The 11,153-nt window shown below is 36.9% G+C and overlaps 1 protein-coding gene across 1 annotated transcript in view; it reads left to right on the forward strand.

Moving 5' to 3' along the window:
• LOC107663244 (gastrula zinc finger protein XlCGF8.2DB-like) overlaps nt 1-8,648 on the forward strand; it is a 30,693-nt gene extending 22,045 nt beyond the window's left edge. Inside the window, exon 3 of the transcript XR_001631306.1 lies at nt 8,595-8,648. The gene's annotated coding sequence lies outside the window, so the exon portion shown is untranslated. The remainder of the gene's footprint in view (nt 1-8,594) is intronic.
• Nucleotides 8,649-11,153: the final 2,505 nt, after the last annotated feature.

Consider the following 11,153-nt stretch of genomic DNA (forward strand, 5'->3'; position numbering starts at 1 on the left):
ATATATATATATATATATATATATGTATATGTATATATGTGTGTGTGTGTGTTAGGGGTGTAACGGTACACAGACATGAAGGTTCGGTACGTACCTCGGTTTTGACATCATGGTTCGGTATGGTTTCGGTACAGCAGGGGGAAACAACTAAACTTTTTTTTTTTAATTAGAGTTTAACTGAACAAATTGCTCTTTCTTTAACCTTTTCACACGAGTTTAAAAATATTCCAGCATACATTTTAGAATGTATGGCCTTATTGTTTCCTTGGCGACACATCATGATTGTCATGTGACACACCGTAGCCACAATAGCTGTGAATAAGCGATGTATAACTTTTATTTCATTTTTCCTGTTTTATTTAAAGTATTCTCAAACATGTTAATTATATTGTGAAATAACTGATATTTTGATTCTCAGATATGTGTAAGTAAATGTATTTGGCAGGTTAAACACCTTTATAATAACCGTGTTAGTTGATCTATACCGGGTGATAGGTGCCGCCATGTTAGTTCGTGCTGAATCCGAGCTGTGGGATTTACAACATTCATGTTTATTTCCCGTTAAAACTAGTAGTGAGGGGATGATCGCGCTCCGCACTGTTGTTTGAACTGAGGCGTTTATACAGCGATTTGTCACACCACATCAAAGAGCGCCAAAATGGCATTTATTGTTCGAATTTCCTGGGAAAAATTGCACATGATTTCAAAGATGAGACGGTATCATCCATTCGTGCAGTGATTAAAACATTGCAGTATTTGTTTGGTATACGTGCGTACCGAACCGAAAGACCCACATGTACCGTTACACCCTTAATAAATATATATATATGCACATTTCCCGCTAGTCCTGTGTAAACTACAGCACGCAAGTTTTATTTTTTATATCGTGAGATGGCGGAGCACAAGAGAACAACGCAGTCTGAAGTAGCTGCTCATTTAAACGATCTTGCTCGTCTCAATCTGCTCAGTCTTGGTGATATCAGTGCCCTAAGCGATGTTATAATGGACTACTTCACATCCAGAGATGAAGGATCGGATGACGTTACTAAAGAGGAGGAGTCTGTTATATGCACAGGTGCACGAACAGTTGCGCTGCGCTCGCTTTTCTAAATGTAAACTACAAGGTACACTATTTGTGCTATCTAAACATACAAGGGGTGATCAAAAGTTCAGAGACTATGCCCATGATAAACAACGGAAAACTGTCCTCTTCAGGGTAACGTTAGTCTGTTTGTGTAATGATGCAGTATAGCGCTCCTGACAGACAGCTCTCGTTCTTAAAGGGCCCCCAGCACAATTTTCATATCGCTATGCATTACTTTCATTTAGTTCAAATGGTGACAACATTAATTAAAACTACAAGTCTAGAACACAAAACTACAAGTTACAACCCCGAACTGTGTCTAGTTATGGATTAAGTCCAGCAATAAATCCAGAGTAGAACAGGAGAAGAATTGGAGCCTGCACGCTGTTAATCTGTGATGTTTTATGAACAGATATATACACTTAAAGTTAAAATGTTTGCAAGTGTTCTGTGTTCCTTGGGGGTCATGTTGTATCTTTTATGTACAGTGTAATCATGTACAGTGACTAAAATAAGTTTTTTATCACAGTAAAGTGACTTTTACTTGTGATACTTGACTGTTGTGTTTCTATTTTCATTGCCTTACTTTAAACCCGTTTTTCTCAAAATTCCATTCCTGAAAATCATAGCTATCAGCCAACTTCAGATAGCCATAACTTTTGTTACGTTTCAAAATAAAAACAGTTTTGGAAAGGGCTAGAACCCAGCTTTCATATGGTATCAAAACCTAAAAAGGTAAAATTTCACCATGTGGTGGGTTTTCCTAGATTGCGCATTTATATATATATATATATATATATATTAGGGCTGTCAATAGATTAAAAATTTTGTTTTAATCGCGATTAATCGCACCCTTTTTGTCCGATTAACTGTTATTAATCGCACTTATAGTGAAATTAAACATACACTATTTAGTTTTGGTTTAACGTTTATTTTTGTCATCATTTCACAAAATTGCTATATCCAGCAAAGAGAACCATAAGAACAGTTTCAATCTCAATTCAATTTCAATTTCCTGCTTGCCAAACTAAAACAAAACACACAGAACCTTATTTTTCTAGTCAGCATTTAACCAGCTGCTAAGGCATACAAGGTTGTTAAAATTTTCAGGTGCCAGAGCAGCCCTCTTCTTGTACACTATGTGTCCTGCAAGTGAAAATAGTTTCTTGCATGGCACAGTTGAAGCAGGAGTTGCTAGATATTTCCGTGCAATTGTCGCCAGCTTGTCATGACTTCTGCTGTGTGCGCAGACCACCAATGCAGAGGGCATTGTTCAAGGCTTCTGCTGGGCTCTGCTCTGTATCTAGCAAGAGGGCTGGATTCCAGTGATGTTTCATCATCTGACTCCGTATCAGAGCCCAACAAGAGGAGACCAATTTTCATCTTTTGTGGCTCTGATCCAGCATCTGAGTAATGTGGAGCCAGGTTCTCCTCTTTTAGCATCTTGTCTAATGTTTCCAAAACTTCAGCTCTTTCTGCTTTAAGAATGCATTTCAGGTTTTTGAATCTGGGATCAAGAGCTGTTGCGATTTTGAGCCAAGCAATGTTTGCGTGTTCTTTGCGCTTTGTCATATCCTCTTTGAATGCATCCTTAAAGTGCACAACATAAGCAGGGTCATCTTCTGAGACAAGTGGCAAAGTGCAGGCAACACAACAGAACAGGAAACATATTTTTCACCCCCCAAGAAGTTTCATGACTTATCTGAATAATAAACACACATCCAATTAAAAGATTGCATTTGCTAACAATAACCTATCATTAGGTCTTCTTAGTTAATTTTAATGTCAGCATTTACTAATACATTTTTAAAATTAATGTTGCTAGTATTAGTTATTTTTTCTAAACTATAAACAAATATTAATAAACACTAAACAATAGTTTGCTAGTATTTGATTACTGTAGTTACTTAGTTAACATTACAATAATATTAATGAATAGAACCTTATTGTAAAGTGTTATTCTCTCTCCTGCTTTACTTTCTTATTTGGTCTCTCTCATACACATGCTGCATTTGACATGAGCTATTTTAAATATATACAGGACTTGTTTTAATAGCAATCATAAAAATCAATAAATACTGGCTAAAAATAACATCACCAAATAAACTGAAGCACCAACCTGCATGGTTCCAGTAGTTTCTCCAGCCTGTTTTCTGTCCAGCAAGTTTATCAAACTCTGCAGATGTTAGAAGGGATAGCTTGTGGTTTTGATGAGCCAATGCTGCTATCAGGGGGTCTTTGTTGCGTAGTATCCGGCTGACCATCTCGAGGGTGGAATGCCACTGTGTGAGAGCGTCTTGCACTAGAGAATCTTCGCCCAGGCCATGAGAAATTTGCTGTGCTTTCAGGTCTATCATATTAGATGGGCTATGTTTGAAATGTCCGACTAATTTATGACATTTCACTAAAACGCCATCAAAGCCACCTTCACGAAGAGCCATGACGATTGCCCTCTGTATAATGTGTGCTATACACGGCATATGCTCGAAAGGACGCAATCTAGATGCAGCGACTACCAACAGTAGTGATTTTGCTCTATATCTCCCACTCCTTTGCCACTTTTATAAACTGTTCAGCACAGGCCTCAGCAAAATGCCTTTCTTCGCTTTTAAGCACAGTTAATGCAAATGAATGCATGTGCCAGTCTTTATCGATGAGATGCGCAGTTGTACCCAAGTAATTATGCAAGCTTACCGATGTCCAGTGGTAAAAGCAATTTTTTTTGTTTGTGATAGCAGCTCTACTTTGCATTTCTTTTCATTAATGTACAGTTTGTGAATCCTGGACGTGACTGTTGATCTTGACGGTAGCTCGAACGATGGGTCGGAAGTGGCAATCCTGATCACTTCTTTCAGGCCCTGGTCAGCAACGATGTTGACTGGATGGCAGTCCTTGGCAATCCAATTTGCTATGGAAGTAGTAAGCCTGGCTGACGTTTGTCTAGTCACACGCCGTATACACTGATCCAGTGTGGGTTGTTGCACACTACTTGTCGGTTTGCTAGTACAGGGGTTTTCAGCCTTTTAGGACATGCGCCCCCCCCCAAGTTTGTGTAATTTCACTCGTGCCCCCCCAATATTTGGACAAAAGCAAATATTATAAGCTTATAAATAAGCTATTAAAGCAGTGAACACCTAATTGCTACTCAAAACTAGCCCAAAACTACAAAACATGGCGAGTGTTAAAGTAGCCTAATTCCGCGGGAAAACCGCGGACTTGTCAACACTGAGCATAACTGATACTCGAGCAAACTCTGCTCTAACTGTTGACTAGCAGTGGGTGCTAGTAGAACCTGTGATGTGTTTTGCTTTTAAATGACATTTTAAACGAGATGAGCTTCGATGGTAGGCCAGTTCTTCGTCATCCAATTTTCTTTTAAAAGATAAATTTCTGCCTACCAGAGTTACTGGTGCTGGCGCCATTGTAGATGCTAAGATTGATAAACTCCCGACCCCCAATATCAACTGCGTGATGCAAATTACGTTAATGACGCACATTTGTGTGTTTCAGTAATTTATTTGCGTTAAATTATTTTAACGCAATAAGGATTTTGTATTAATCGCATGCGTTAACGCGTTAACGTTGACAGCCCTTTTTGCGCACAAAAAGTAGCTTCGCAAAGTTGAAGTTGAGCCACTGATGTCATATAGACTGTTGTACCGATGTCCTTACTACGTTTCTGGACCTGGGAACATTACAGTTGCGTTGCTGTCGATGGGAGTGTCAGAGAGCTTTCTGATTCCATCAAAAATAAATTCATTTGTGTTCCAAAGATGAACGAAAGTGTTACGGGTTTGGAACGACATGAGGGTGAGTAATTAATGACAGAATTTGCATTTTGGGGTGAATTAACCTTTTAAAGTTGTGTAGAGATGCTTTAAAGGGCAATGTTTGCAGTGGATACTTTAAGGCAGCAGGATTAATAGGCATCAGCTCACTCTTGTGTAGATTCAAATTATAGCCTGATACGAGACCAAATTGCACAAATAGGTTTAACACTGTAGGCATTCCATGCTATCAAACATTTTCTGCATCCAAAGAGATGACAAATTCTGGAGTTCTTGACAGAGAGGGTGAGTAAAGAATGGTAAGGGGTTGTCTAATGTTATAGCAGGAAAATCTATCCGTAATCCAGTTTGACCTGGTGAAATAATACTAGATAAAACAGTATTTAAGGACTTTGGCTAGTATTTTCACATCACCCCCGATCAGGGAGACGAGACAGTAATTACTGCATAAAAGGGGGTCTTTGTCTTTTGGCGCAAGGTTAAAGAAAGGATACCTGAAGTGAGGGATTTGTTAAACATGTTCAGCAGCAGAAATGACAGATCAGAAAAAGTTTTGAAAAAAATTAGAAGGGAATCCATCTGGGCCCGAACACTTCCCATTTTGCATCTCAGTAGGGCTTCCTTAAATTTCTTGCAGAGTAATGGGCTCCTCCAGTTTAAAAGCAACATCAGAGTTAACATGCGGAATGACTAAATACTGAAGGAAACTAACGTAAGGAGATTCACCAGCTGTATTCTCGGAAGAATAAAGAGTGACGTAGAAATCCCTAAATAGTTCATTAATGACAAGGGGTACATAGTGGTGCCAGAAGGGAGAAGAATTTGAGTAATATGATGAGAGTCAAAAAAAAAACTGAAGAATTTGACGAGATAATTTACTTGCTTTTAATGCTTAAAGCAAGACTTTTGTAGTGCTAAAATTGCCTCATTAATAGCAAACAGATTGAATTCGGCTTTATTTGTGAGCAGTTTGTTAACAAGGTCAGAGCTTGGCAAACTGGCATATCTTGAAATTCTGATTTTTTTTTTAAGTAGACTGGAAGTCTTTTCTGTGGCAAGTTCATTGCAGTGAGTAACATAAGAGATTATTTTCACCCTAAGAAAGGCTTTACATGACTCCCATATTGTTGATGCTGGGACATCAGGAGTTATATTGATAGAAATAAAAAGGTCAATATGGCTATTTATAATTCTAGCAAACTCAGGATCGTTGAGCAATAGAAACTGAAAATGCCTAGGTCACCGAGTCGTGTAACTACCAGGTAATGAGATGACATCCAACTCTGGAGCACGGTCAGGAATTGACTGAAGAAAGTCATTTTTATTGACAAGAAATTAATCAATCCATGAAAAGGATTGATTTACTGGTGAGAAAACATCAGAAACTGAGTACTGCTCCATTAAAAGATTAATGATTTTAGAAGATTTAGACTGTGGAAGAGGCATCGTAAAAGCATCGTAAGCCTAAGTTGATCGTAGATCCATTGGTGGCAATGGGTCTACGATGCACTTAGGCTTACGATGCTTTTGGGAAACGCAGCCCTGGTTGATGAGAGGTCTAAAACAGGATCCAGAGAGCAGTTCAGATCTCCACCTAAAATCAGCCGGCTGGTATCTAACTCAGGGAGGGAGGACAAAAATCTCTGAAAAAAGGCATTGTTGTCCCAATTAGAGCCATATACATTAACCAAAAGTTAATCGGGTAAGACATAGTTGGCTAGTGACAATGATGAAATGACCATTAGGGTCCAAACAAGATATAGGACTTGTTTGTAGTATTACAAAAAAAGGTCAAGTACTTCCAGTTGTAAATCAGCACAGCATATTAATAATATACAGATCAAATAAATAAAAGCAATAGAAAGAAAAAAGGCACCCGGAGACAAACATGCAAGGACCCTGAACCTTGCCCACCAAGATACTATAAAAAGGAAAGCTGTTTTCAAACAGTGTATATTGTGAGAAGAGCTATACATACAAATTTAGCTTGACAGGTGTCTGACAATCAGGTGCTCAGCAGACAGGTTCCAAGTCACCACATCCCTGTATCAGGCACCAGCAGCCAAAGCACCACTGCATCTAAAAAAAGAAAAAGGCAATCAAATGGCATGGATGAATTTGAAAACAAAATATTAGCCATTGTAAAAGAAAAAGAAAAAAATGATGTTGACAGCTTCCTCAATGGTATTCGACCAGTCTACCCAGGCAAACCAGGAGTTCACTACAAATAAAGATAATGCAGTTAAAACATGAGGCTGAGTACAGCTCTGGCAGTTAAGGTACATGAACCTTAAAGTAATAGTTCTCCTAAAAATGAAAATGTGAAATTCTGCCTGCAGCCCAAGACGCCGAGTAGTTTGTTTCTTCATTGGAACAGATATGAAGAAAATAAACTGACATCACATCACTTGCTCAGCAATGGATCCTTTGCAGTGAATGTGTGCTTTCAGAACGAGAGTCCGAACAGCTGACTTGTGGATTATTGTGATGTTTTTATCAGGTGATTGAACCATTGTCATTGTGATATTGGACTTGGCATTGTGATTATTAGGCATACTCAATTCAGACATGTCACCTATTTTTTAAACCATTCATATTAACATTTTGCTGTACCTGTGCATATTTTTATCAGTAAAGATAACATGAATTTGTAAAAGTATCAGTTTTATTATTTTAACAGTCATTTTTTAATGTTAACTACATTCTATTGCTTTCTGAATGACTTTTTTTCCTATTTAAATTAGTTATCTGTATATATAAAAAGGATTATCTTAACATTCTTTCTGTAAAATGTACTGTTTCGTTTGGACTAGTACTTTACAATATATTACTGTAAATTTAGCAGTTTGTTTTTCTATATACAAAAATTTGATGATGTTTCACATTTCAGTTGATTTCTGATTGTAAACTTCCACACTTAAATCTCATTGGACTATTTTGACTGAACGATACAGACAGACTGGATGATAATGAGATCAGATCTCTGTGTGGAGCACTGGCTGTTGTCAGACTCACTGGATTATTACAATTAATGACAAAATGAATGTTTGGAAATGTAAACTGATATTTCCTACTGACACACTACAGCAAAAGATAGAAATAACGGACTTAAAACCGTTATGTAACCAGTAGATGGCAGCAGAGGAACACTCATCAGCTCAGTTGCTATTTCCACTCCCTATTTTTCTGACATCTTGCTTTTGGAGTTATTATAAAATGACTATTAAAACAAATTTTAGTACGTTTACTGTACTGAAATATGAAGTATAGCAAGTGCAGGAAGTCACAAGATCTATGTCATTGTAAAAATAAATAAATAAACACAGACACCAACAGCCTAGAAGGGTTAATTATTTAAATACTTAACTACTACTTAACTAAAAATTAAATACGTTATACGTTAAAAATTAAATAATTATTAATGGTAGGACTATAATAATTAAATAATAATGCATTACATATTTTATCTTTAAATATAGAAGCTGCTAAATATATTCAGCCAACACAGACTTGTTTCTGCTGATGTTCGGTCCTCTAAGACAACCAAAACTTTTCTTCAAACTTGCTGACTGAACTCACTCACGTGAAAATTCTTGATATAATCAATGACTAACTACCCAATTAATCTCTCATTTACATCATGTGTATGCTTTTTTTTTTCTCTTGTTATATTGGGAAGATCTGCGAGATTTAGTTTGGATTTGTTTTATTTTGATCTTCAGCAGGACAAATTCTGCAAATACCCAGAATGGCGTTTATTAAAGAGGAGAGTGAAGACATGAGGATTGAAGAAGCATTCAGAGACAAACATGAAGATACTCTGGAACAAAAAGGTTGGTTTTCATTCTCAAATCTGAACTAATTTGTCCTGTATATTTTCTCAATTCATTTGCCTCTGGCAGGTGTTTTCGTACCCTGTCTGATGCACGGATTGCAGATAATAATTGTGGACAAATATAGGCTACTTTGTGCTTTGTATTTGTCTTAAGTAGTTATAATAATAGTTATGTCTTAAGTGAACATAAACAGTTTGACAAGTAGCCTAATCGGTCCGTGTACAATCCTTGTATCATTCATTCATTCATTTTTTGATTTGATATTGAAAGTAGAAAAATGAGAAAACGGCTAATTTCGGCTTTTTCGTTTTTTTTCCAAAAAACGAGAATTCAGCTTATATTTTTGTCTTTCGTTCAGGGGTAGAAAAATGAATAAACAGCTTGAATATTCGATTTCTACATGTGGACGGTAATTAAACGCCCCTTTCTGCTGATTGGTCAGCCGAAGATCAAACCGTGCCGTCATCAGTTCTTCCGCAGTATCACGCAGCAGAATAATAGTCCTCTGCTGCTGCAGTTGCACGGATTCTTAATGCATTTATTGCAACTACATTTCATCTTTTTTCATCAAAAAGACTAATGAATAGCTCGACACAACTCATACCGGGGCAGAGTCTAGACAGGGCTTTGTTCTGTGAAGACCAGCGGTTCTTAAAGTGATAGGGGGTCCGCAAAATAATTTGCTATAGCCTAAAGTATTTCCAGAATGTAAAGTCGCTTTTTTTTTTATCATGATACATAGGCCTACTGTGATTTATTCCAAAGTGACTTATATGATGCATTTATATGGAGCTTGTAATATGACAAAACTAATTGAATTTGTACTGTGTACATTTGAATTATTGACAAGTGTCATTTAACAAAACTGAATATTATGTGGCATTTAACATAGTTCTGAATTAGATTTTTTAATTTACTTGAATATTAAACATTTGAAATTGAACACAACTGAATGATTTTATGGCAGTTTTAAAGACGTATTTTCAAACAGCGAATTTTTTGTTCTGAAATCGTAGACTGCAAATATCCCGTTTTTAAAAATACAGCTTCAAGTTTTCAATATGCAGAGACTCAGATCGTACAGAAAGTAGGTCAGAGGTCATCCACAGGGAAGAGTAGATGATCTCCGAAAAGTAAAACGAAGCATTTTGGCCAATTAATAGTTTTCTGGCGTGAGCGTGTGGTTTAAGATCTACCTGATCATGAATCACTCAGAGGTAGCCTAAGTGATTCTTAAACATTTATGGATCATATACTTGTTAGGTTAGCATTCTCAGCATGTTAGCATTTGTCTAAGCCAGTGGTTCTCAACCTTTTTTACTTCAAGGCCCCCCTCCTCTCCAAATCAATACATACTTTGCAAAAATGTCACTGCAGATATTCTTTACAACTTAAAAGTAGCTACTTAAAAGTATGTAAACCTTATTTATACAGTAACGTTAACAAATAAGCACAAGTCAACCTGCCATGCCAAACAAGACCACAGGGAGATGCCAAAGGACTGCATACACAGATCCATGCAGAATAACTAAACACACCAAAATAGAAAACCATTCTGATTGTGTGGAAACTCAGCGATCTGAACACGGCCCGGCATCATTAGTGTGAATACTATGTGAATATACCGAACTATGTTCAAGCAGAAATATGATGTTATAGTGATTTTGCTGTATGGAAAAGAGCAGTGTAAATGTTCTTCAAAACATCAAACATTTCATACAGGTTTGAAATGACTTGAGGATGAGTAAATGATGACAGAATTTTCATTCTTGCTGTACAATAATTTTGACAACTACATGAATATACAAAACTGTGTTCATGCAGAAATATGATTTTATAGCGATCCGTGCGCCATGAGTGCAGATAGGTTTGTTTGCGCATCAATAATAACGGACACATGCGCGCCTTATGTATGACTCCTGTATGTCATTATAATAGTCTTTACTGGGCGGCGCTAGAGGCTAGCACCCCCATACATAAAAAAGATGATATAAAAGAAAAACATTTGACTCACATGGGTAACTCGTGAAATGCAATACGTGACGTAATTTGCAGTCATTCATAATATCATAGCATTTTATTGTAAAAATGGATCGCTTCCTTGTTCCAAGCCTGTCCCCGACTAAAGATTTTTTCTAGTCAACTAGTCACACATTTATCTTAAGTTCTTTCCGCAGGAAAAAAAAATGCATGACATACAGTAAGCGTGATAATACTCCCAAACTCCTTAACACTTGAAATGAGCATATATATATAGTGATTTTATTATTCATATAAAAAATAAACTGTTCTGGACGCCGTTACAGAGGGCTACAAGACTACAGAGGCACACTGTGTGAACCTACAAATATATATATATATATTTAATGTGTATTATATTAAGCAGAAATGAATGGTTATACTGTAATGTTTGTTCACGATGCCTTCAGCTCACAACAGAGTTTA

The sequence above is a fragment of the Sinocyclocheilus anshuiensis genome, unplaced genomic scaffold (genome assembly GCF_001515605.1).
Source record: "Sinocyclocheilus anshuiensis isolate Anshui unplaced genomic scaffold, SAMN03320099.WGS_v1.1 scaffold2257, whole genome shotgun sequence".
In the NCBI taxonomy this organism is placed as follows: Eukaryota; Metazoa; Chordata; class Actinopteri; order Cypriniformes; family Cyprinidae; genus Sinocyclocheilus; species Sinocyclocheilus anshuiensis.